Below are 25,993 nucleotides of genomic sequence, written 5' to 3' on the forward strand. Positions count from 1 at the left end.
TCATCTATGTAGCCCAGCTGCATGCTTTTCAGCCTGATACATAGGGCCTCTGGCTCCTAAAGTATTTTGTATCATTAAGTGACAAGCAATCTTGGCTCTTTTGCAACCAAAAAGTACTCAATAAATGTTCGAGATATATTTGGTAAGGAACCTTGCACAGTTTAATATAAATCAAGAAGTCTTCCTGAATTTGAATCCTGTTTCCACTTGTTACTACATTCAAGAATTTAGGCAGATTATCTTTCTGTGACTTTCTCTTCATTTGTAAAATGAAAATAAAAATATTTAATTTATAAGAGTTTTGTAAACTTGTGATGATGAATGCATAGTACCTGGTTCATGGTGGGTACCAAAAAGATTATAACTGAGATTTTAATTTTAGAAGTGCTCCACATGGTAATCCTGGGGCTTGTTTATAACTAGCTCAAGGCTAGATTGATAATACTCAGCATTAGAATTTTTTGTTATTTGAATCAAGATAATGATTCTACAGGCCACCAGGCAATTAAACAGAATTTCCTTTGCTGCCTGGTTTCTTAGCATCTTCCTCACTATAGAAAACTAAGGAAAGAGTTGACAGGTCCAGGGCAAATGTTTAGTTGCAATCTAGGATGAATAATCCAGCCTTTGTCTTAAATGAAGAACAAACTCAGGAAATATGCTTCATTTAATTAGTGTAAATAGTGAACAAACATAAGCATTATGAGCAATTAGCTACAAAGAATGTTCTTTAGCGTACAGTGAGTACTTTACTATTGTAATCAAATACATTTACAACAAAGTTAATCTGATGCATATTAAATGATATATGTAATTTTTATTGTGCTACATGATAATTAGGTCTTAAATGTTAAGCTGTTGACATAAATTATTGTAATTGGTTCTTTTCACCCAGCCAAACACATTTTTTGATTGTTGTCTGCTCATTTTATTAATTTTCTAGTTTCTGTAACCATGCCAAGGACCAGTTTTCTCTGAAACTCTTTACTATTTAATCATGCACTCGAGCACACAAACACACTGTGCTGGTTTGAATATATTATGTCCCCTACAAAAACCATGTTCTTTTAATCCACTCTGGTGGGTGCAGACTTACTATGGGTAGGATCTCTTGATTAGGTTGTTTTCATGGAGATGTGATCCACCCAATTGTGGGGAACACCTTTTGATTAGATTATTTCCATGGAGATGTGACCCTGCCCATTCAAGGTGGGTCTTGATTGGTTTACTAGAGTATTTACGAGAGCTCGGGGACCAACACAGACCCAGATTCTTGTAGATGCAGACAGAAAGACGTTTGGAGATGCTAAGTTAAGAGATGAGACCCAGAGAAGCTAAGAGAAGACCCCCAGATGCTTAGAGAGAAACACCCTGGGAGAAAAAATAAGGATGCAAGAGGCTGAGAGAGAGAAATTAAGAGAGACAGAGGCCCAGAGACATTTTGGAGAAAGCCATTTGGAAACCAGAACCCAGGAGCAAAGGACCAGCAGACACCAGCCACGTGCCTTCCCAGCTGACAGAGATGTTCCAGATGCCATCAACCTTTCTTCAGTAAAGGTATCCTCTTGTTAATGCCTTAGTTTGGACACTTTTATGGCTTTAGAACTGTAAATTTGTAACCTAATAAATCTCCTTTATGAAAGCCAATCCATTTCTGGTATTTTGCATAACAGCAGCTTTAGCAAACCGGAACACCCTCCCAACATGGTACTAAAACTAGCTACTATGTTCAAGGCTTTCTGTATATATTTTCTCATTTGAGTCCCTAAAAAACCCTTTCCTTTCCAAAAGTAAGGCCATAGTTGGAGGTATTGTTACTCCCATTTTACTAATACAGAAACTTAACTATATGCAGAGAATATAAGCAGGAAGCAGAGATTCAAACTTTTAAACCCAACCCCTAACCACTACTTTATACAAACGTCATAAAGTAATGAATTCCAGCAGAAATTTATGTAAAGTTGCTTTAGGAGATAGAATGGCTCTGCAGAAATACAGAATAAGTATTAGCATACCAGAGGAAGAATGATCCAACCTTAAAGAGGGAAGGGTTTATTGGTAGTGAAAGAGTTGAAGCCTGTGGAAGCCAACTTCCCTAATGCCCATTGAAGGAAGAAAGTCTTGGCCAGTGAATTTCAAGTATTACTACCTCTTTACAGGCTATAGAGACACTTTATAGAGAAACTTTATCAGCTTGATGCCATTAAATATTTGAAATTTGGAACTAACTCCCCTTATTCTGATCCGTTAGAAAAGAGTCAGTATAGAGGTTAAACCAGTGTATCTTAAACTTTTTTTTTTTTCATTATTGCCTCCCCTAAGGATCCTTTTTAGACTTTTTTCCCCCTAATCATTTCTACACAAAAAGTTTTCAGATCACAGATACATTGTATATCTGTTAATGCACTATTTATGTAACTGTACTTTATACATCAAAAGAATAAGACTTTTTTAATCCCTCAAGAATAAGATTTTTTTTTTCCTCCACTATTGAGAGTGCATGGGTTAAACAATGATGCATAAATAATGTAGCTCCCCATAAAGGCCTGCTTTCAGGTTCAGGATATGCTATATGTATGTATGTATAGTATTACTTTACATATAATAACTGTGTTTCTCACTGTAAACTAATACATTGGCATTCTAATTTTATGAGCTTGGTTAGTGTGAATCTCCTCCTGAATAATGGGATCATTCTCTGTGTGTAGAAAATTTGGGTTACTAAGCCTGTAAAACAGCCTGATAGGCCTCCTGACAGACAACCTGCTAACCTTCTACAAATCAACCTCAACACACACCTATACACTTGAAACTTCTAAAGCATTCTTAAATGTGTGTTTCTTCATTCATTCAACATGTATTTATTGACCTTGACCTACTATGGGTCATGGACTATGCTAGGTAGTAGGGATTCAAGATCAATAAAACAAGCTCTGCTCTCAAGAAGCTCACTCTCCAGTTAGGGAGACAGATGCATATGCAAATAATTGCAAGGTAAGATAATACATGCTATAACAGAGATGTGTTTAGTACACTGAGGGCTCCAAGAAGGGATTAATCAATTCTAGTAAGAGATGAAACAGCCCAAATGTCCATCAACGGATGAGTGGATAAACAAACTGTAGCATATTCATACAATGGAATATTATGCAGCCTTAAGACAGAACAAAGTCATGGAACATATAACAACGTGAATGAACCTTGAGGACTTTATATTGAGCAAAGTTAGCCAGAAACAAAGGACAAACACTGTATGGTCTCACTAATATGAACTAACATTAATGAGCAAACTTTGAGAGTTAAAACTGAGAACACAGGTTATCAGGAGCTAGAAAAAGGGAAGAGATTGGGCATTTGAAGCTGAAGGAGTATAGAATGTTCAATAGGATTGATTGTATAGATACAGAAATGGATAGCACAATACTGTGTGATGGTAGCACAATATTGTAAGTACACTGAATAAAGATGTCTGTGAGTAAAGTCGAAAGATGAGGGTTAGGGGTATGTATGACACCAGAAGGAAAGATAGACGATAAAGACTGGGACTGTATAACTTAGTGAAACTTAGAGTGGTCACTGATGGTGACTAAATGTACAAATATAAAAATGTTTTTGCATGTGGGAGAACAAATGTATGTCAGTCTTGCAAGGTGTTGAAAAATTGATGATATTGGGGAAAAATATAATCAATGCAACTGGAGTCTGTGGTTAACACTAACATTGTAATATACTCCCATTAAATGTAACAAAGGCAGTAAACCAAAGCTAAATGTCTATGAGAGGAAGATATAAGGGAGGGGTATGGGATTTTTGGTAGTGGTGGTGTTGTCTGACCTTATTGTTATATTTCATTTTATTTTATTTTATTTTTATTTTATCTTTTTCATTTTTTAATTGTTTTTTGAGTAATGAATATGTTCAAGTGCTGATTGTGTTGAATGCACAACAATATGATGATACTGTGAACGATTGTACACCATAGATGACGGTATGGTATGTGAAGATATCTTTATAAACTTGCAGGGAAAAAAAAAAACAGAGGGCTGCAAGTGTTGGAGAAAATGCGGGGAGAGGGAGGTACCTATGCTCTGTTGGTGGAAAGGTAGAATGGTGTAGCCTATCTAGAGGACAATGTGGTGGTTCCACAAGAAGCTAAGTATTATGTGGGTGCCATAAGGTCCTGCAACTTCATTATTGGGTATATACTTGGAATCTCTGAGAGCAGGGGCACGAATGGATATTTGCACACTGGTGTTTATGGCTGCAGTATTCGTGATTTGCAATGGATGGTGGTGGCATAAGGGTACATTGACTGAAGAACAGAATGCTGAAATATGGTGTATGCATACAGTGGAAAATTGAGCAACTGTAAGAAGGAATGAAGTTGTGAGATATGCAACTAGGTGAATGGATTTTGAGGACAGCATTTTGAGTGAATTACGCCAGAAACAAAAAAACAAACATAACACCTCACTAATATGGACTAACTATAATGTGTAAACTCTGATAATTGAATCTTAGAGCACAGGTTATCAGGGGAATGCTTATTGTAAAGGTCCCTAGATGGCAAGTTCTTACATTAGTCACACTATTCCTGAGTTGAAATGGTTCTCTCTAAATTCTGAGATACTGAGCTCTTTGTATATAACCTGGTTGGTCTCTGGAACTTTGAGTATCTGTGTGACACCTGAAACTCAGAGCTAGAGCCTGGCAGCTATGAATATCAGTATTACCTCATAGGGCAACTGTTAAAAAAACTGAAAAAGAGTTCAGACTTCAATTAGAAATATGAATGAAGCCGTTCTGGTTAGGACTAAGGCAAAACAGGCCAAAGGGTAAAGGACGTTACTAACTGTGTTTTTTTGGTTTGTTTTTGTTTTTGTTATTTTTAAAGAACATCTTATTTTTATTCAACAAAGTAATGTTAAATGAATGGGATAACATCTGTTTCTAAGTTCCAAAGGTATGTCGTGAATCACACAAATGAAACCTCTTAGAACATCCTCTGACCTAAATTTGCAAATGTTGAAGTATACACCACCATATTTAGAAATGAACAGATACATTTATTTATTTGACATATTGCACAAATATAGAAAGGTGCATAAAATATAGGAGTTCAGCTTAAATTTAAAACAAACATATGGTAACCTCCCCCCTCCCACACCCAAGTCAAGAAATAGAACATTACCAGCCCTCCAGGAGCTTCCTGGCATTCTCCTTTCTGATCTTAAAACCCTTCTCTCCACCAAGGGTAATTCTCTTCACTGATGGTAAATGTTATCTGGACTATTAGGATATTAATTTCCTTGCTTTCCTTTACATGTTTTTTAGTTCAATTTTATTGAGATATATTCACATACCATACAGTCATCCATGGTGTACAGTCAATTGTTCACAATACCATTATATAGTTGTGCATTCACCACAGTCAATTTTTGAACATTTTCATTACTATACAGAAAAACTAATAAGAATAAAAGTTAAAGTAAAAAATAACACCCAAAAGATCCCAAACCCCCTGACACTCCCGATTATTCATTTACTTTTTGTCCTCATTTTTCTGTTCATCAGTCAATACACTTTGTAAAGGGAGTGGGAGAGACAAACTTTTCACTCATACGGTCACACAGTATAAGCTATATAGTTATACAATCGTCTTCAAGAATGAAGGCTACTGGGTTGCAGTTCAACACTTTCAGGTATTTCCTTCTGGCTATTCCAATACACTAAAAACTAAAAAGGGATATTTATCAGAATAACTTCAAGAATGAACTCTTGTCTCTATTTGAGATCTCTCAGCCACTGAAATGTTATTTTGTTTCATTTCTCTTCCCCTTTTTGGTCAAGAAGGCTTTCTCAATCCCATGATGTCAGGGCCAAGCTCATCCCCATGAGTCATGTCCCATGTTCCCAGGGATATTTACACACCTGATAGTCATATCCTATGTAGGGGGGTTGGCAGTGACTTTACCTGCAGAGTTGGCTTAGAGAGAGGCCACATCTGAGCAAGAAAAGAGGTTCTCTGGGGGTGATTCTTAGGTACAATTTTAAGTAGGCTTAGCCTCTCCTTTGCAGTAACAAGCTTCATAAGAATAAGCCCCAAGATCGAGGGCTCATCCTTCTAAATTGGTAGCCCCCAATGCTTGTCAGAATATCACTAATTCCCCAGGTGGGAAAATTTAATATTTCTACATTTTCCCACAGTCCCTCAAGGGGGCTTTGCAAATACATTTTTATTCTCTGCCTGAATTACTCTGCGATGTATTGGGACTTCCACTAACCTATACAAACCAACCAGATTTTATTCCCTATTCAACATTCCATGTAATTATGTTGTTTGAATAAACTAACCAAACAAGTTAAATTATATAGTGTTGTGCCAGTTAGAATATATTGTGTCCCCCAAATGCCATTATCTTTGATGTAATCTTGTGTGGGCAGATGTTATCAGTGTTGATTAGATTGTGACTCTGAGTGTTTCTGTGGAGATGCGCCCCACCCAACTATGGGTGATGGCTCTAATTGGATAGTTTCCATGGAGTGTTGGCCTGCCCATTGGGTGGGTCTTGATCAGTGCAGCCATATAAATGAGCTGATGGGCAAAGGGAATTCAGTGCAGCTGTGAGTGACATTTTGAAGAGGAGCTACATCCAAGAGGGACACTGAAGAAAGCAGAGGAACTGCAGATGAGAGATATTTTGAAGACGGCAGTTGAAAGCAGACTCTTGCTCCGGAGAAGCTAAGAGAGGACAAATACCCCGAGTGCAACTAAGAGTGACATTTTTGAGGAACTGTAGCCTAGAGAGGAACATCCTGGGAGACAGCTGTTTTGAAACCAAAACTTTGGAGCAGATGCCAGCCACATGCCTTCCCAGCTAACAGAGGTTTTCCAGACACCGTTGGCCATCCTCCAGTGAAGGTACCCAATTGCTGATGTGTTACCCTGGACACTTTATGGCCTGAAAACTGTAACTGTTTAACCAAATAAATGCCCTTTTATAAAAGCCAATCCATTTCTGGTGTTTTGCATTCCGGCAGCATTAGCAAACCAGAACAAGTGTGTTACAAAAAAATATAGATTTTGCACCTAATAAACATCTCTTCCTTTGGTCTTGCACAGAAGTTAAAGTTTTAAAGACACCGTCAATATCGTCCTTTACCCTTTAGTCTGATTTGCCTTCATTCGAACCAAGTCCATTTTGTTCATTTCTCTAATTGAAGTCTGATCTCTTTTTTCAGACTGCTTAACGTTTGCCATATGGAGTAATGCTGACATTCATAGTTTCTGGACTCTGGCTGTAAGTCTCAGTGTCACACAGATACCCAAAGTTCCAGGGACCGACCAGATTGTACACAAAGAGCTCAGCATCTCAGAATTTACAAATACCCATTACAACTCATGAATATATGTAACTGCTGTAGGGACTTTTACAATAAGCCTTCCCTTACAATGCTCTCAGACTCAGTTCTCAGAATTTGCACATTATAGTTAGCCCATATTAGTGAGGCATTATATTGTTTTTCTTTTCATTTCTGTTTTATTTCATTCAATGTTCTGTCTTCAATGTCCATTCACCTCACAGCTTCACTCCTTGTAGCAGCTCAGTATTCCATTGTATGTATACACCACAGTACTCCATTCTGTTCATCAAGCGATTTACATTCTCCATTCTGTTCATCATGCGATGTACCCTTAGGCCACCGCCATCCACTGCAAATCATGAATACTGACACCATAAACCCCATTGTGCCCATTCATGTCCCTCTTTTCAGTTCTTCCAAGTATATACCCAATAACCAAGTTGTAGGACCATATGGCAACCGCATGCGTAGCTTCCTATGAAACCACCACACTGCCCTCCAGAAGGGCTGCACCATTCTACTTCCCCACCAACCATGATTAGGTACATCCCTTCTCCACATTTTCCCTGACACTTGTATCCCTCTTTTTCTTTTTTGGCTGGTTTTATTCACACATCATATATTCTATCCTAAGTAAACAATCAGTGGTTCCCTGTATAATCACATAGTTATGCATTCACCATCACCGTCTATATGAGGACATTTCCATTTCTTCCACAAAGAAAGAAGAGGCAAAAAAAAAAAAAGAAAAGAAAATGACAAAAGCAACAAAAGAAAAAATAGAATTAAAGTACAATAAAAAAGGCAGACACCAACACCAAACATCCCATACCCCTCCCTTATAGTGCCCTCTTATAGACATTTAGCTTTGGTATATTACCTTTGTCACAATTAAAGGAAGCATATTACAATGTTACTGTTAACTGTAGACTCAAGTTTGCATCGATTGTGTTTTTCCCCCAATACCACCCCATTTTTAATGTCAACCTTGCAAAGTTAACATTCATTTGTTCTCCCTCATGTAAAAACATATTTGTACATTTAATCACAATCATTGACCACTCTAGGTTTCACTAAGTTATACAGCCCCAGTCTTTATTTTCTATCCTTCCTTCTGGTGTCCTACATGCCCCTAACCCTCCTCTTTCAACCATACTCAGAGTCATCTTTGTTCAGTGTACTTACATTATTGTGCTACTATCAGCCAAAATTGTGCCCCAAACCTTCCGCCTTTTCCTATCTGTCTGTAGTGCTCTGTTTAGTATTTCCTGTAGAGCAGGTATCTTGTTCACAAACTCTCTCAGTGTCTGTTTTTCTAAAAATATTTTAAACTCTCCCTCATTTTTGAAGGACAGTTTTGCCAGATACAGAATTCTTGGTTGGTAGTTTTTCTTCTTCAGTATCTTAAATATATCGTACCACTGCCTTCTCGCCTCCATGGTTTCTACTGAGATATCCGCACATAGTCTTATTGAGCTTCCCTTGCATGTGATGGATCGCTTTTCTCTTTCTGGTTTCAGAATTCTGTCTTTGATGTTTGATAATCTGATTATTAATTGTCTTTGTGTAGGTCTATTCGGATCTATTCCGTTTGCACTTCTTGGATCTGTAATTTTATGTCTTTCATAAGAGATGGGAAATTTTCAGTGATTATTTCCTCTATTATTGTTTCTGCCCCCTTTTCTGTCTCTTCTCCTTCTGGGACACCCATGACATGTACATTCATGTGCTTCATGTTGTCATTCAGTTCCCTGAGATACTGCTCTTTTTTTTCCATTCTTTTCCCTATCTGTTTGTTCTAGTTCACTAATGCTGCCAGAATGCAAAATACCTGAAATGGATTGGCTTTTATAAAAGGGGGTTTATTTGGTTACACAGTTACAGTCTTAAGGCCATAAAGTGTCCAAGGTAACACATCAACAATTGGGTACCTTCACTGGAGGATGGCCAGTGGCGTCTGGAAAACCTCTGTTAGCTGGGAAGGCATGTGGCTGGTGTCTGCTCCAAGTTCTGGTTTCTGCCAGGACGTTCCTCTCTAGGCTTCAGCTCCTCAAAAATGTCATTCTTAGTTGCTCTTGGGGCATTTGTCCTCTCTTAGCTTCTCGGGAGCAAAAGTCTGCTTTCAAAGGATGTCTCCAAAATGTCTCTGTCAGCTGAAGCGCCTCTCTCAGTTCCAGTGCATTCTTCAAAGTGTCCCTTTTGGCTGTAGCTTCTCTTCAAAATGTCACTCTCAGCTGCACTGAGTTCCTTCTGTTTGTCAGCTCATTTATATGGCTCCAGTGATTTAATGCAGACCCACCCTGAAAGGGTGGGGCAACACCTCCATGTAAATTATCCAACCAAAGGTCTTTTCCACAGTTGATTGAAACACATCTTCAAGGAAACACCCAAAGGTTTTCAAAATCTAATCAACACTAATATGTCTGCCCTCACAAGATTGCATCAAAGACAATGGTGTTTTGGGAGACATAATACATTCAAACTGGCACACTGTTCTTTTGTGTGTAGGATTTCAGATGTCTGGTCCTCCAGTTCATGAATCTTTTCTTCTGCCTCTTCAAATCTGCTGTTGTATGCCTCCATTGTGTTTCTCATGTTGTGTATTGTGCCTTTCATTCCCATAAGTTCTGCCAATCATTTTTTCAGACTTTTGAGTTCTTATGTTCACCCACTGCCTTCTTAATGTCCTTCATCTCTTTTGTCATATATTCCCTCAACTCGTTGATTTGATTTTTGAATTGATTTAGAGGATTTGTTTGATTAATAATTAGTTGTTTTAACTCCTGTATCTTAGTTGAAGTGTAAGTTTGCTCCTTTGTTGGGCTATATCTTTGTTTTTCCTAGTGTGATTTGTAATTTATTGTCTAGGCATCTAGTTTCCTTGATTACCAGTCAGATTTTCCCAAACCAGATGGGCCTAGGTCTCAGGAGGAGGCTGTATTCAGTATCAAGTTTCCCTGAGGGTGACACCTAGCAGATCGTCAAAACTTTCCTGTGAGGCCTCTAGACTCTGTGCTTTCCCTTTCCTGCCCAGCAGGTGGCGGTTGTCAGCCTGCAGCTCCCCACTGGTGTAAAGAGATGTGGTCCCTTCAGTTCTCAGTGGACCCTGTCCTGGCCAGGGTCCGAAGGTGTCAGAAGCCAAGCTTAAGTCGTTTCTGCCCCACCTCCCGCCAGGCCCTAGGGTCTGAATTCTCTGAGGGAGGGCAGCCATTTGAGCTGCCGCCCCCCCCCCCCTTGCTTAGGGAAGGTTCACCCTTTAGGGAGTTATCTTCCACACTTGAATTCCTTCTTTGTCTCTGACTCTGTTAACTTGACTCTTGCCTGGGTCAGTGCTGACAACTGAAAATGCCTGAGGCTTTCTCTGATGAACTACTTAGAATGAGAGGGGGAAAAAAAGGGAAAAAGAGAAAGGGTCCCTTTTCAGAGCCAGTCCCCAGCCCCCCAGTTTCACCGGTCGACCACTGTTGGTACCTGGTTGTTTGTGCCCCTTTTCTTGGGACACAGCCATTTTCCAGTATTCTGAGCTCAGCCATCTCCAAAAGTCTCTGTTTTTATTCATTTATGTATTTTTTTTTCCTCAGGTTCCTTTCCTCCTTGGTCTGGATTTATCTGTGCTTGTAGCTTGTATTCAGTAGTCCAAATTTGTTAACTAAAACCGCAATTGGAGCTTGGTTGAGTTACTTTCTCTCGCTCCAGGTAACTTGCTTCTTTTTTTCTGCAGGGAATGTTTCATCTCAGCTACCATGCCAGTAGGGGAGGGATGCCAGCTCCTCAGTTTGGGGAGCTTTGCTAACAGTTCTATGCTGCATTCTCAGCAGTTCCACCCACTCCAGCCTGGTGTACAATGTGTGTCCAGTTCACGGATGTCCCTTGACATTGTTCCAGACTATTTACTAGTTGTTCCTGGCTATTTACTAGTTGCTCTAGAGGACTAACTAAGTTCCACACCCTCTATGCCGCCATCTTGCCCCCCGACTGTGTTTTAAAACTTTAACGTCTGTGTGAGACCAGGGAAAGTTGATGTTTATTTGGTGCAGGATCTATATTTTCTATAGCCCATTAAATAATTTAACTTGTACAATCAGTTTCTTCAAACACCATAAGTACATGGAACTTTGAATAGGAAAGTTAGATCCAATAGGTTTATACAGGTTAGGGTGAGATCCTGATACATTCAAAGTAATTTGGGTAAAGAATAAAAATGTATTTGCAGGGCCCAAACTGGGGAAAAATGTGGAAGTGTTGGGTTTCCCCATCTGAGTTATTAATAATATTCTCGCAAGCATTGAGGACTACCAACTTGGTAGGCTTAACCCTCTATCTGGGGGCTGTTACAGCCCATGAGGGCCATGCCAGTCCAGAGGCCAAAGAAGACAACGAACATTTTCTGATACATGAACTTTTATTCAGGGCTTACTTACAGGGTGAGAAGTCATGGAGAGATCATGATGGTTCTCTCAGGCTGGGCGGGCATTGCATTTGCAGGGAAGTCGACCACCCAATGCAAAGAGAACAGCAAGCTATTTATAAGGGTTTAAGACAAAGGCATTCCTAAGGGTGGGGGATGCATTCACGTGGAAACAGTTTGCTCTGACCTGAGGGGTGGTACAGGAAGGACTAGAATAACATTTGAACAAATACATTTGTTCTTTTTGTGAGACTAAGAGCCTCTCACCTCTTGCCTGCTTCCCATAAAGTTAACATTTTAAGGTCAATTTACCCTTTTTTTTCTTTACTGGCTTACAAAGACAACAGGTTAAACGTTAGCTGCCTAAGTCATGCAGTCTGCTGTGCACCAAGTTCCACAAGCCTGGTTTGCTCAGGCCATGGGCTACCACAGGGGCTTTTTCCCTTGTAAAGCTTGTTACTGCAAAGGAGAGGCTAAACTTCCTTATAACTTCCTAAGAGTCTCCCCCAGAGAACCTCTTTGTTGCTCAAATGTGGCCTCTCTCTCAAAGCCAACTCGGCAGGTAAACTCACTTCCCCCTCCCCCGCCCCCTACATAGGACATGACTACCAGGGGTGTAAATCCCCTTGGTAACATGGGACAAGACTCCTGGGGATAAGCCTGGACCCAGCATCATGGGACTGAAAATCTTAACCAAAAGGGAGAAGAGAAATCAGTGGCTGAGAGGTTTCAAATGGAGTCGAGAGGTCACTCCGGAGTATATTCTTACCTGCTATATAGATATCCCTTTTTAGTTTTTAGTGTATTGGAATGGTTAGAGGGAAATACCTGAAGCTGTCGAACTGCAACCCAGTGGCCTTGATTCTTGAAGATGATTGTGTAACTATGTAACTTACACAGTATGACTGTGTGGTTGTGAAAACCCTGTGGCTCACACTCTGTCCAGCATATGGTCAGAGGAGTAGAAAAATGAGAACAAAAATGATTAACAGGGGAGATAGGGGGATGGGATGTTTGTGTGTTATTCTTTACTTGTGTTTTTATTCTTTTTTTTTTATTTTTTGGGGGGTAATGAAAATGTTCAAAAATTGATTGCGGTGATGAATGCACATATCTATATGATGGTACTGCGAACAATTGATTGTACACTGTGGATGCTTATACACTGTAGGGTATGTGAATATTTCTCAATAAACTGAATTTTTTAAAAAATGAATTAAGGAGTAGGTATCCAAGAAATGATGAGGTAAATCAAGAAAATGGGAAGGAACTGCCAAACAGAAAGAACAAATTATACAAAGGTACAGAAGCATGAAATAGCATGGCTGGTTTGTCTATGTGACTAGAGTAAAGAGAACAAGAAAAAGGAGGGTCACTGCACATGAACATGCACAGATAGAGTATTCAGACCATAGATGCTTTGTACATTACTCCAAAGGCCTTGGAGAGTCAGTGAAGCATTATGAATGGAGGAGTGGTGTTATCACTAATCTGGGCTTTAGAACTATCTCTTTGGCATCGGTGTGGACTGAAAAGCAGCAAAATGAAAGACCAGGAGTTGCTGGAGTGCAAGTAATGGTTAGAAGTAATGCAGTTGGAATGGGGATGAGGAAGAAGAAAAGGACTTAAGATGTTTAAGAATTAATTAATTAGTTAAGGGGAGACAAGTGAATAAGGTGGTAGAATTAAAGAAAATTCTCAAATTTCCAGCTTTGTTGACTGGGTGGCTGATGATGCTACTCATCAAGAGAGAGAAAACGAAGGGAGAAAGAGCAGGTTTTGTTCTGCATATGTTGAGTTTAAGGAGCCTGCAAGATATACAGGTAACGATCACAAGACTGATTCAAATCCCAAGGTAGAGATTTAGGTCAGAGATATAGATTAGGGAGTTTAGCAGCAAATTCGTCGGAATTTTGAAGCCACAAAAGAGGGTGAGATCACCTGAGGTTATTGAAAGGAAAAATAGAATAATAGGATAATGAATAGAAACTTGAATGACAACAATATAAGGAAGAGCCCATGGCACATAAAGGGAAAAAAGATTTGAGAGATAAGCATCAGTAAAGATGGGGGAGGAGAAAGTCAGCAGAGCCTAATAAGGCTCTGTAGGACCCTAAATAACTGAATATATGGTGCCTCCTATGTATTTAAAATAAAAATATGATAAGCTATAAAATAGGTATAAGGGAAGCCCTACCAAAATTCTGATTTTTCCTATTATGACCTCTTTGATTATTTTAAAATTAAGTATCATCTAAGTGTGTGTGTGTGTGTGTGTGTGTGTGTGTGTGTGTGTGTGTTCGTCATTATTTTACCACCCGTTTTGCTAGTACCCTATTGTTCTGGTTTTCTAAAGCTGCCAAAAATGCAGTATACCAAAAATGGATTGGCTTTTACAATGGGGTTTATTAGTTCAAAAATTTACAGTTCTAAGGCCGTGAAAATGTCTCAATTGCAGCATCAGTAGGATGATATTGTGTCAGTTTGGATGTATTATGTCCTCCAAAATGCCATGTTTTTTGATGCAGTCTTATGGGGGCAGACATATTAGTGTTGATAAGTTTGGAATCCTTTGATTGAGTGTTTCCATGGAGATGTGACTCAATCAACTGGGGGAGACCTTTGATTAGATAATTTCCATAGGTATCCATTAGATACCCATTCAGGGTGGGTCTTAATTAAATCACTGGAATCCTATAAAAAGAATTCATAGACAGAAGGAACTCAGAGCAGCTAAGAGTGACATTTTGGAGATCAACTGAGAGTGACATTTTGGGTCTGCAGCTGAGGCAGACATTTTGGAGACAGCCATTGAAAGTAGACTTTTGCTGACACTTTGCCCTGGAGAAGCTAAGAGAGGACAGATGCCCCAAGAGCAACATTTTGGAGAATGCCATTTTGAAATGCAGCCTAGGAGCAAGCAGACACCAGCCATGTGCATTCCCAGCTAACAGAGGTTTTCCAGACACCATCGGTATTCTTCAGTGAAGGTACCCTACTGTTGATGCCTTTGTTTGGACATTTGCATGGCCATAAGACTGTAACTTTGTAACCAAATAAACCCCCTTTATAAAAGCCAATCCATTTCTGGTATTTTGCATAATGGCAGCATTAGCAAACTGGAACAGATGCCTTCTCTGAAGAAAGGCCGATGGCATCTGGGGTTCCTCTGTCACATGGGAAGGCTCATGGCTGGAGTCTGCTGGGCCTCTCCCAGGGTTAGCTTCTGGTTTCTGTTGCTTTCTCCAAAATGTCACTGGGCTTCTGTCTTAGCTTCTCTCTCTCAGCTTCTTGCTTGTTTCTCCTGGGGCATTTCTCTGTAAGCCTCTGGGGTTCCTCTCTTAGCTTTTCTGGGGAAAACTCTGGATTTCATCTCTTAGCTTAGCATCTCAAACATCTGGGTCTGTGTTGGCTCTCTAGCTCTCTTAAGGACTCCAGTAAACTAATTAAGACCTACCTTGAATGGATGGGATCACATCTCTAGGGAAATAATCTAACCAAAAGGTCCCACGCACAATTGAATGGGTCACATCTCCATGGAAACTACCTAATCAAAAGATCCCACCCACAAAAGGTCTGTACCCACAAGATTGGATTAAAAGAATGTGGCTTTTCTGGGGAATATAATAGATTCAAACCAGCACACCTATGTACAGGTATGTACACCTACTCAACAATCTAAGACTGAGAGTACATCAAGAAAACATGGATTATTCAACAGTGCCAAATACTAAAGAAGTCAAGGTAAAGATTAAAAAGGGATAACTGGGAAAGTGATGTTATCAAGATTGTGGAGCGAGATATCCTAGAGTCCTCCCCCACCCCCACCCCCAGAGAAGCTTCAAACAACAAGCAAAACCTGACAAAACCATCTTTTACAAAGTTCTAGAAAAAAATTTAAAGGGTTTCAGTAATAGGATGAGTGCTGAATCTAGAAAAGGGCAACTTTACAGCAGTAGGAGAACTTCACGGTACCCTTGATGGCCCTCCCCTACCCCTTCTTCAGCTTGTTGTGGAACCAGCCCATGCTCCCAGTTTGGGTATCTTCTCCCAGTCCTGGAGGAAGCAGAGTAACCCTTGTGCACAGACTAAGTTACATATACGTCTGTGCCAATCTGTCTGGTGACAGCCCAAAAGACTGAGCAAGAATGCCCTGCATGAAGAGGTGGCTTGCAAGGTAGGTAGAATGCTGTAGAACTGTGTCTGGGGCAAAGGATCCCTGGCTGTGAGACATAGAATGTAGCACCAGGACCAGGAGGAAACACTTCTTCCTAGGGAAAAAGGGACATTCAGATCCCTGTAAATGAGGGTATTCCTATGGCCATGTGTGCACACTCATGACAAGGTGCATGCTTAGAAAAGACCAGGGAGGACCCTGTGCTTCTGCCTCAGGCTGTGTTTTTTTTTTTTGTTTTGTTTTGTTTTTTTTAATTAAAATCAGTTTTACTGAGATACATTCACATTCTATACAGTCATCCTTGGTGTACAATCACCTGTTTATAGTACCATCATATAGTTGTGCATTCATCATCCCAATCTGTTTTTGAACATTTTTCCTTATACCAGAAAGAACAAGAATAAAAAATAAAAGTAAAAAAGAACACCCAAATCATCCCCCCCATCCCACTCTATTTTTCATTAAGTTTTTGTCCCCATTTTTCTACTCATCCATCCATACACTGGATAAAGGGGGTGCAATCCACAAGGTTTTCACAATCAGTCACCCCTTGGAAGCTACATTGTTATACAATCGTCTTCAAGAGTCAAGGCTACTGGGTTGCAGTTTGATAGTTTCAGGTATTTACTTCTAGCTTTTCAAATACATTAAAACCTAAAAAGTGTTATTTATATAGTACATAAGAATGTCCACCAGAGTAACCTCTTGACCCATTTGAAATCTCTCAGCCACTGAAACTTTATTTTGTTTCATTTCGCATCCCCCTTTTGGTCAAGAAGATTTTCTCCATCCCACGATGCCAGGTCCAGATTCATCCCCGGGAGTCATATCCTGCATTGCCAGGGAGATTTACACCCCTGGGAGTCAGGTCCCACATAGGAGAGGAGGGCAGTGAATTCACCTGCCAAGTTGGCCTAGCTAGAGAGAGACAGGGCCAAATCTGAGCAAAAAAGAGGCACTTGGGGGAGTCTCTTAGATACAATTATAAGCAGGTTTAGCCTCTCCTTGCAGTAACAAGCTTCATAAGGACAAGCCCCAAGACAGAGGGCTCAGCATACCAAACTGTCAGTCCTCAATGTCTGTGAGAACATCAGCAACAATCCAGGTGAGGAAGTCCAACACCTCCACATCCTCTCCCAGCTCCTCTGGGGGAGCCCCAAATATATATTTTTATTCTCCACCCAAATTACTTTGGAATGTGTTGCTATTTCACTCAAACCTATACAGACCTACCATAGCTCACTTCCTATTCAAAGTTCTCTGCAATTGTGATGTTTGAACAAATCGACTGTAGAAGTTATATTGTTTAGAAAATATAGATCCTACACCAAACAAACACCTCTTCTCTTGGTCTCACATGGAAGTCAAAGTTTTAATACTCAGTCAGTTTCAACCTTTACCCTTTGGCCTGATTGGCCCTAGTCTTAACCAGATCTGCTTCATTCATATCTCTAATTGAAGTCTGGGCTTTATTTCAGCTTTTTTGTTTTGTTTTGTTTTTAACAGTTGCTGTATGTGCTAATACTGACATTCATATCTGCCAAGTCAGGCTGTTCTTTATAAACTCATTGTCAGGCAGACCAAGCCCTATAAAAGAGCACTCTGATGAGCCAGTCTGCAAAGATATTTTCTTTTTTGTTAGCTCTTGGCATCCAAAGAAATCTCTGTCATAACCCTAGCTGGATACCAGCTTAAGGAACAGATGCTTCAGTGACTAAATTCTAGAGATAGCACATTATAATATCAAATTGTCCAGGTTGCAACAAAAGATTACCAGTTACACAATAAAGAAATGATGGCCCATTCAAAGAAGCAAGACAAAGCTTTTAGAGGACCAGAATTTGTATGTAACAGAAAAGACTAAAAAAATCATCCTAAGTATACTCAGAGAACTAAAGGAAAACAAGGACAAAGAACTATAGGAAACCAAGAAAATGAAAGAGTAACAAAAAGAGAATATCAATAAAGAGAGACCATAAAAAGGAACCAAACAGAGTGGAAGACCACAGTAACAAAAAACAAAACAAAACAAAAATTCCCTAGAAGATTTCAGCAGCAGATTGGTGCTGGCAGAACAATCAGGGAACTTGAAGATAAGAGAATTGAAATTATTTAGTCTGAGGAGCAGAACAGAAATAGAAGAAAAGTGAGCAGAGCCTGAGAGACCTGTGGGACACCACCAAGTGTCCCAATATATGCCATGTTATGGGAGTACCAGAAGGAGAAGAAAGAGAGAAAGGGGCAGAGAGAACATTTGAAGACATGATGGCTGAAAACTTTCCAAATTTAATGAAAGATATGAATGTACACATCCATGAAGCTCAATGAATTCTAAATAGAATAAACCCAAATAGATCCAAGGTCTGGACCATTCGTAGTCCTGCCTTGATTGGACTGTTATAGTTTTCCCTTGGATTTAATCACATGTCCATTTAGGGCATGATGATACTGAGAGATGCCCTAAAGGATCTCCTGTAGTCCAAGTATACTCTTCCTTGCTTCAGTTGTGTAGTGGCCATCCAATTTCCCCTTGGTGATCAGGATCAATCACCCCAGCCAGTACATTAACTTCTTTCTTTGCCTATTGATTCAGAGGCATGAGGAGCCCAAAGTGGAAGAGGGTGGCAACCTTAACTTCCAGTTCAATGGAATCACTATTGTGTCTCCTGATAGAAGATCTCTTCCCTTTGAAACTATAACCTCTAGACCAGCAGAGCATAAGGTTGCAGGTACAGGAAGCAAAAAAATTTCTAGTGGATCACTAGGGGTAGTAGTGAGTGGTGCTACTTCCATTTCCACCCCTCTATTCCTAGACCTGTGAATCTTGGCTATAGAAGAAGCAGCATCGTAGTTTGGATGATGATTTAGAGAATATACAGCCTCCTGAAGAACATTGCCTCAACCCTGCAAGGTATTGCCACCCAGTTGGTGCTATAATTTAGTCTTCAAAAGGCCATTCCAGATATGAAAAAATGGTGGCAACTCTTGGCGATTGTTTGCCAAGTGGTTTCAGGCTCGCAGAAGGCTTCCATCGTGTTAGTGACTTCTCATACCCCTGCTAGCTCAGGTTGTAGGTTTGCTTTTAGCTTGCATAAGGATAAACCAAATGCCACATCTTTTCACCAGTGTAGATTACTTTATGCCACATTATCAAGGAAAGGATTAGAAGAATTTTTTGATGACCCAAAGAATTGGGAGGAAGAAAAAGTGAACTCTGGTGTTTCATGGACCTGTCACCAATTAAGGAACGAAAGTAATGAAGATTTACATAAAATTTGGTATGTCCTGTTGAAAGAAAGAAACATGCTCCTAACTCTAGAGCAGGAAGCCAAGAGGTAGAGATGGCCAGTGGTTAGAAAAGGTGGTAGATTCCATGGATGAATTAGATAAAGACAGGAAAGAAAAGATATCCCAAGACTTCTTCAGATTGGTCAAGAAAAAGCTAGACCCAGTGCTTGGAGAAGAGACATCTTTGGAAGAATCATTTGGCACAAATGCAAGCTCTGGCCTAAACCTGGCACCTAAATAAAAGATACAATAGGAATATTTACAGTGCCTTTTGTGGAACATTTTGTCAGACTGAGACTTCAGAAACAAGACTGCATTGAAAAAAAAGAAAAGAAAAAAAAAAGACTGCATTGAAGGAAGAAAGAAAATTTTAAAGAAAGAAAATTTTAAAGAAAACGAAGGAAAAATTTCCACATCTTTCTGAAGACCAGAAATCAAGTCCTGTCTAAGATATTTAAACTCTTAGCATTTTTTTTCTTGGATAATAGTCTATATATAAAAATAAATATTAAGTGGTTTATTAAAGAGATTATATTATCAATCAAATGACTATCATAAATTGTTCTAAATGTGGGGAAAAAAAAAGGCCATTCCACCATTCTGTCATTCTAGTTGCTTCAGGATGACAGGGAACATGGTAAGACCAATGAATTCCATGAGCATAGGCCCATTGCTGCACTTCATTTGCTGTGAAGTGAGTTCCTTGATCGGAGGCAATGCTGCATGGAATACCATGATGTTGGATGTGTAAGTCTGTGGTTAGGTTTTTGGCAGAAGCATTGCAAACAAGAAAGGCAAATTCATATCCATAGTGTCCGTTCCAATAAGAACAAAATGCTGTACCTTCCATGATAGAAGTTTCCTAATATAATCAACCTGCCATCTGGTAGCAGGCTGATCACCTCAGGGATGGTGCTATATTGGAGAATGAGAATGGTCTCTATTGCTGGAAGATTGGGAACTCAGCAGTGGCTGTAGCCTGACTAGCCTTGGTGAGTGGAAGTTTGTTTCTGAGCCCAAAAATAAACTCCATCCCTATCACCAAAAATCCTCCTCTGCTAAGGTATCACTCTGGTGAGCCTTAACATGGGACATAATGTTTTTTTGCTCATTCATTAAGGTCTATCCACATAGTCCTCCCCCAGACTTCTGTGTCACCAATTTTCCAATCATGTTCCTTCCAGCTCTTGACCATCCAGCCAAACTATTGGCCACATCCGTTGAATTGGTATACAAATGCATCTCTGGCCAGTTCTCCTTCCAAGCAGAGATGCATTTGTCTGCATTGCTCAAAATTCTGCCCATTGGGAGGATAGTATTTCTTTTCATTACTGTGGAGGATTTCTCTTCGCTACTGTCCTTCAGGGTTGACCCAGAAAAGGGCTGTAATGCTGCAATTGTCCACTTTTGGATGGTGCTTGCATATTGTGCAGACCCATCTGTAAGCCAGGGCTGAGTTTTCTCTTCCTCAGTTAGCTGATTGTAGGGAACTCTCCAAGAGACCATAGACACAGGGCAGGAGAGAGAAGGTAATGTGGTAGGAGCAAAGGTCATGGGCATTTGGTCCACTTCCTCAAGCAACTTACTTGTGCCTTCAAAGCCTAATTGAGCCCACTCTCAGATATACCACTTCCATTTAATGGTGGAGTGCTGCTTTGTACGCCCAAATTTATGACTTGGTCGGTCAGACAACACCCAGTTCAAGATGGGCAGTTCAGGTCCCATGGTAACTTGGAGGCCAGTGGGTAAGTGTTCGGTCTCCGTTAAGGCCAATAGTAAGCCAGAAGCTGTTTCTCAAAAAGGAGAATACAGCCTACCTTGTAGAATTGCACTTCGCAGATACTGCATTTTTTACATATTGAAGGTTTGTGGCAATCCTCACTCAAGAAAGTCTTTTGGCGCCATTTTTCCACAGCGTGTGCTCACTTCATGTCTCTGTGCCACATTTTGGTAATTCTCACAATATTTCAAATTTTTTCGTTATTGTAGTATCTGTATGGTGATCTGTGATCAGTTATCTTTGATGGCACTATTGTAATTGTTTGGGGGCACCATATAAGATGGCGAACTTAATTGATAAATGTTCTGTGTGTTCTGACTGCTCCACCCACCAGCTGTTCCCTCACCTCATTCCTTCTCCTCAGACCTCCATATTGCCTGAGACACAACAATGTTGAGATTAGGCCAATTAATAACCCCACAATGGCCTCTAGGTGTTCAAGTGAAAGGAAGAGTCACACATCTCTCATTTTAAATCAAAAGCTGGAAATGATGAAGCTTAGTGAGGAAGGCCTGTTGAAAGCCAAGATAGGCCAAAAGCATGCCTCTTGTGCCAAACAGTTAGCCAAGTTGTGAATGTAAAGGAAAAGTTCTTGAAGGAAATTGAAACTGCTACTCCAGTGAACACACGAATGACAAGAAAGTGAAACAGCCTTCTTGCTGATATAAAGAAACTTTTAGTGGTCTGGATAGAAGATCAAACCAGCCCTAACATTCCCTTAAGCCAAAGCCTAATCCAGAGGAAGACTCCAATTCTCTTCAATTCTATGAAGGCTGAGAGAGGTGAGGAAGCTGCAGAAGAAAAGTTTAAAGCTAGCAGAGGAAAGAAGCCATCTACATAACATAAAAGTTCAAGGTGAAGCAGCAAGTGCTGATGTAGAAGCTGCAGCAGCTTATCTAGAAGATCTAGCTAAGATAATTGATGAAGGCAGCTTCACTAAACAACAGATTTTCAGTGTAGGTGAGACAGCTGTATATTGGAAGAGGATGATGCCATCTAGGACTTTCAGAGCTAGAGAGAAGTCAGTGCCTGGCTTCAAAGCTTCAAAGGACTGGTTGTTAGGGGTAATGTAGCTGATGGCTTTAAGTTGAAGCCAATGCTCATTTACCATTCTGAAAATCCTAGGGCCCTTAAGAATTATAATAAATCTACTCTACCTTACTCTCTATGTGGAAGAGCAAAGCCTAGGTGACAACACATCTGCTTATAAGATGATTATGGAATATTTGAAGCCCACTGTTGAGATCTGCTCAGAAAAAAAAATATTCTTTTCAGTATATTACTGCTCATTGACAATGCGCTGTTCACCCAAGTTCTGATGGAGACGTCCAGTGGGATTAATGTCATTTTCATGTCTGCTAATACCACATCCATTCTGCAGCCCATGGATCAAGGATTCATTTTGACTTTTAAGTCTTATTATTTAAGAAATACATTTTGTAAGGCTATCACTGGCATAGAGAGTGATTCCTCTGATGGATCTGGGCAAAGTCAGTTGAAAGCCTTCTGGAAAGGATACACCATTCCAGATGCCATTAAGAACATTCATGATTCGTGGGAGGAGGTCAAAATATCAACATTAACAGAGTTTGGAAGAAGCTGATTCCAACCCCCCTGGATGACTTTGAGGGGTTCAAGACTGGTGGAGAAAGTCACTACATATGTGGTTGAAAACTAAGAACTAGAATTAGAAGTGGAGCCTGAAGATGTGACTGAATTGCTGCAATTTCATGATAAAACTTTAGTGGATGAGGAGTTGCTTCATACGGATGAGCAAAGAAAGGAGTTTCTTGAGATGGAATCTACTCCTGGTAAAAATGCTGTGAACATTTTTTAAATGACAACAAAGGATTTAGAATATTACATAAACTTAATTGACAAAGCAGCAGCAGGATTTGAGAAGACCAACTCCAATTTTGAAAGAAGTTCTACTGTGCGTAAAATGCTATGAAACAGCATTGCATGCTATGAAGAAATCTGAAACGAAGAGTCGATTGATGCAGCAAACTTCATGGTTGTCTTATTTTAAGAAATTGCCACAGCCATCCCAGCCTTCAGCAACCAACACCCCGATCCATCAGCTGCCATAAACATTGAGGCAAGACCTTCCATCTGTGAAAAGATTATGACTTGCTGAAGGCTCAGATGAAGTTTAGCATTTCTTAGCAATGAAGTATTTTTAAATTAAGGTACATTCATTTTTTTTAGACATAATGCTATTGCACACTTAATAGACTACAGTATAATGTAAACATAACTTTTATATGCACTGGGAAACCAGAAAATTCATGGGACTCGCTTTATCACAATATCCTTGCTGCAGAACCTTCTTTTGTTCTGGGCCCAACTCTAAACTAGCAGTTTTGTGGGTCACTTGATAAATGTGCTGGCAAGAAAGAAGGAAGGTAATCCATTGTGGCTGAAGCTGCAGTAAAGGAGAGAGAGGTGGGAGTAAGGGAGAGAGATGAGACTGGAGAGGGAGGCAGGGACCAGGGTCTTGTGAGGGATTTTGAACACTATTCTGATAGCAGTGGGAAATCTCTTAATGGTTTTTAGTAGAAGAGTAACAAGATCAAATTTGCATTTTGAAGAGCTCACTCTGGCTGCAGTGTGGAGAAATGTGCACAAATTAAATGGAAGAAGTTAGAGGAGTAAAAGATAATACCCTGCAGGAAGAAGAGGAGGCCAGAAATGCCAAAGATGGACTTCCCTTACTGTGCAGTGTTACTTTGTCATGCCATCTATTTTGCCAAAGTTTATTTTCACTGTACTTATACAAATAAAAATGTTAGGCCAATGGCTTACCCTTGGGAGCTTAGTGCTTTTTAGTTGGAAATAGGGCCTGGAATTTAGATATTGCTTGATGTCGCATTTCTTTTCAACGCTGTTGAGTCATTACAGATGTCTGGGAAAACAATATCTAAATAAATAATTCTGAAATTGAGCCTGTGCATTACTTAGCTGATTTAATTTCCAAACAACCATGTTGGAGAGCCATATGCATTCTAGTAAAGTTGAAGATGTGTATATGTATATTTACTATGACCCATGAATTCTGCTCCTTGGCCTATGCCCTAAACATAGACCTGTCCACGAATATCCATTGTAGAAGAAATAAATTGAACTGCTACCAGATATTATTATATGTATGATCTATTAGTCTTCAAATTCAGTGTCTCTTCTGTTGAATATTTGATTCTTCTAGAGGGCAATGAGAACTTTACATCATAGCCTGCACTGTTTGTTCTTCTTTTCCAGTACTAGAGAGCAGGAGTGACTCAAATGAATCCTTCTAAAGTTTTCTGGGCATCATCTTATTCTGTGGAGATCATGACACCATACCTCTAAACATATTCTTCCCCGTCCTATTTTGAGTTTTAGAAAATAGGACTTTAAAATAGGGCACAGTTTAGCTGATATTAATGTATTTTTTTTCCTTTGGGGCTGTAATACAGGCTTTAAATATGCTATGATTTATTTATCTGTTATGCATGTATTTATTTAGACCCACTGCCTTTTTCTGCAGCTAGCAACTTCAGCCACTGGATGGCACAAATTCACAAGAGTCCGATGAAAGTTCCTAAATTACAGCCCAAAGTAAATTTTTTAGTATCGGATGATTGGCAAGCTCAAGTCATTGAATAAGGAGAGAAAATGAAGGAAAAAGGACAGTGTTGGGATAAGGAAGAGGCTGAGAAAGATGAAGAGATAAAGAATGAGAGAAAATAATATAACCATTTATAAGATAACCCCTCATTGGTTTGCGTCCCCATAGCAGCTTTGATGTAAAAAATAAAAGGAAGTCTTCTAGGAAGTCAGATATGCTATCCATTTGTTAGTGTGGCATCATCAACAGAGTTGTGAGTGTCTGCTAAGAACATGGTACTTTGTTGGATGAAAGGAATATAGAGATCTATAAACTGATACACCACCAACTTCAAGCAGCAGAACCAGGAAGTATGCATAAAAAGATAAAGAACAACTCAAGGCAACATGAGAGCCATTGTGTGAACTCAGGAAATGGAATCCTTTCTGAAAGTGGGAGTGGGAGGGAGGTGTGAAGGCTTTGGCCAATAACTGGTATTTTAGGCATGGAAGCAAGACCGGAGGACCATGGTGTGAAGGGATGAGGGGATCACAGGACTGTCAAACGGTCTCTGACGGTGGGGGTGGGGAGAGGGGGGAGAGTATTTCGGGTCCTTAGTCGTAAGTAGATATGGCAACTCGTCCTTGAAAAATGGCTAGTTCTGGACATAAACAAGAAAAGTGCTCTAGGTTAGAATCTGCCGGACAATGCTACAAAGGAGGGGTGCGGGAGAAGGGGAAAGAAAGTTTAGGTCTAGAACCACCCTTAAGTACATCTTTGATTATTAACCTTCTGTATTAGCGTGGGGGGGTGCAGATAAGAAGGAATGCTCATGACTTGCTCCAGGCTGTTCAGAGGTCTGGATAGTCCTAGGTCACTTTCATTTTGAGATCGCAAGTATATCTAAAAAATAAAGAAATGGCAAAATAGATATAAAATTATTGTATAGTTTTAAGTGTATTTAACAAAATAATGCTTTTAACACATACACAAATTAGATTATTCACTCAATTTCAGTCAGCAATAACTTCAATAATTTAAACTGGAGGTTTTGTGAATGTGCTGTCTTTGCCCTAAGCAACTGCCTACTGTAGTAATCTTTGAGCCTATCAAAAAGTATTGGACCATTAAAAAAGGTGGAATGACTTCCAGTCCCCTCTACTCTAGGTCTTGAAAGTAAACACAACTTAATAATTGTGCCAACGGAAATATGGCAATACTATAAAAGGGGAGATATGTATACATGTTATAAAGAGTACGATGTTAATTGTGTAACAAATGTATGTCTTTATGAATATGTGTATACATTTATAATGTCTGTAAAGATATATATACATGTCAAAGTGTTAACAGTGGTTATCTTTGAGAGAAGGGATTTGTATAATTTTT

The 25,993-nt window shown here is 39.7% G+C and overlaps 1 protein-coding gene and 1 pseudogene across 3 annotated transcripts in view; both read left to right on the plus strand.

Moving 5' to 3' along the window:
• The window catches only part of ACACA (acetyl-CoA carboxylase alpha), a 371,031-nt gene that overhangs the window by 7,369 nt on the left and 337,669 nt on the right, over positions 1-25,993 (plus strand). The gene's annotated exons all lie outside the window — the stretch shown is intronic.
• Positions 18,543-19,736, plus strand: LOC119513177 (annotated as a pseudogene).

This window comes from Choloepus didactylus, chromosome 18 (assembly GCF_015220235.1).
Source record: "Choloepus didactylus isolate mChoDid1 chromosome 18, mChoDid1.pri, whole genome shotgun sequence".
NCBI classification, from domain to species: domain Eukaryota; kingdom Metazoa; phylum Chordata; class Mammalia; order Pilosa; family Megalonychidae; genus Choloepus; species Choloepus didactylus.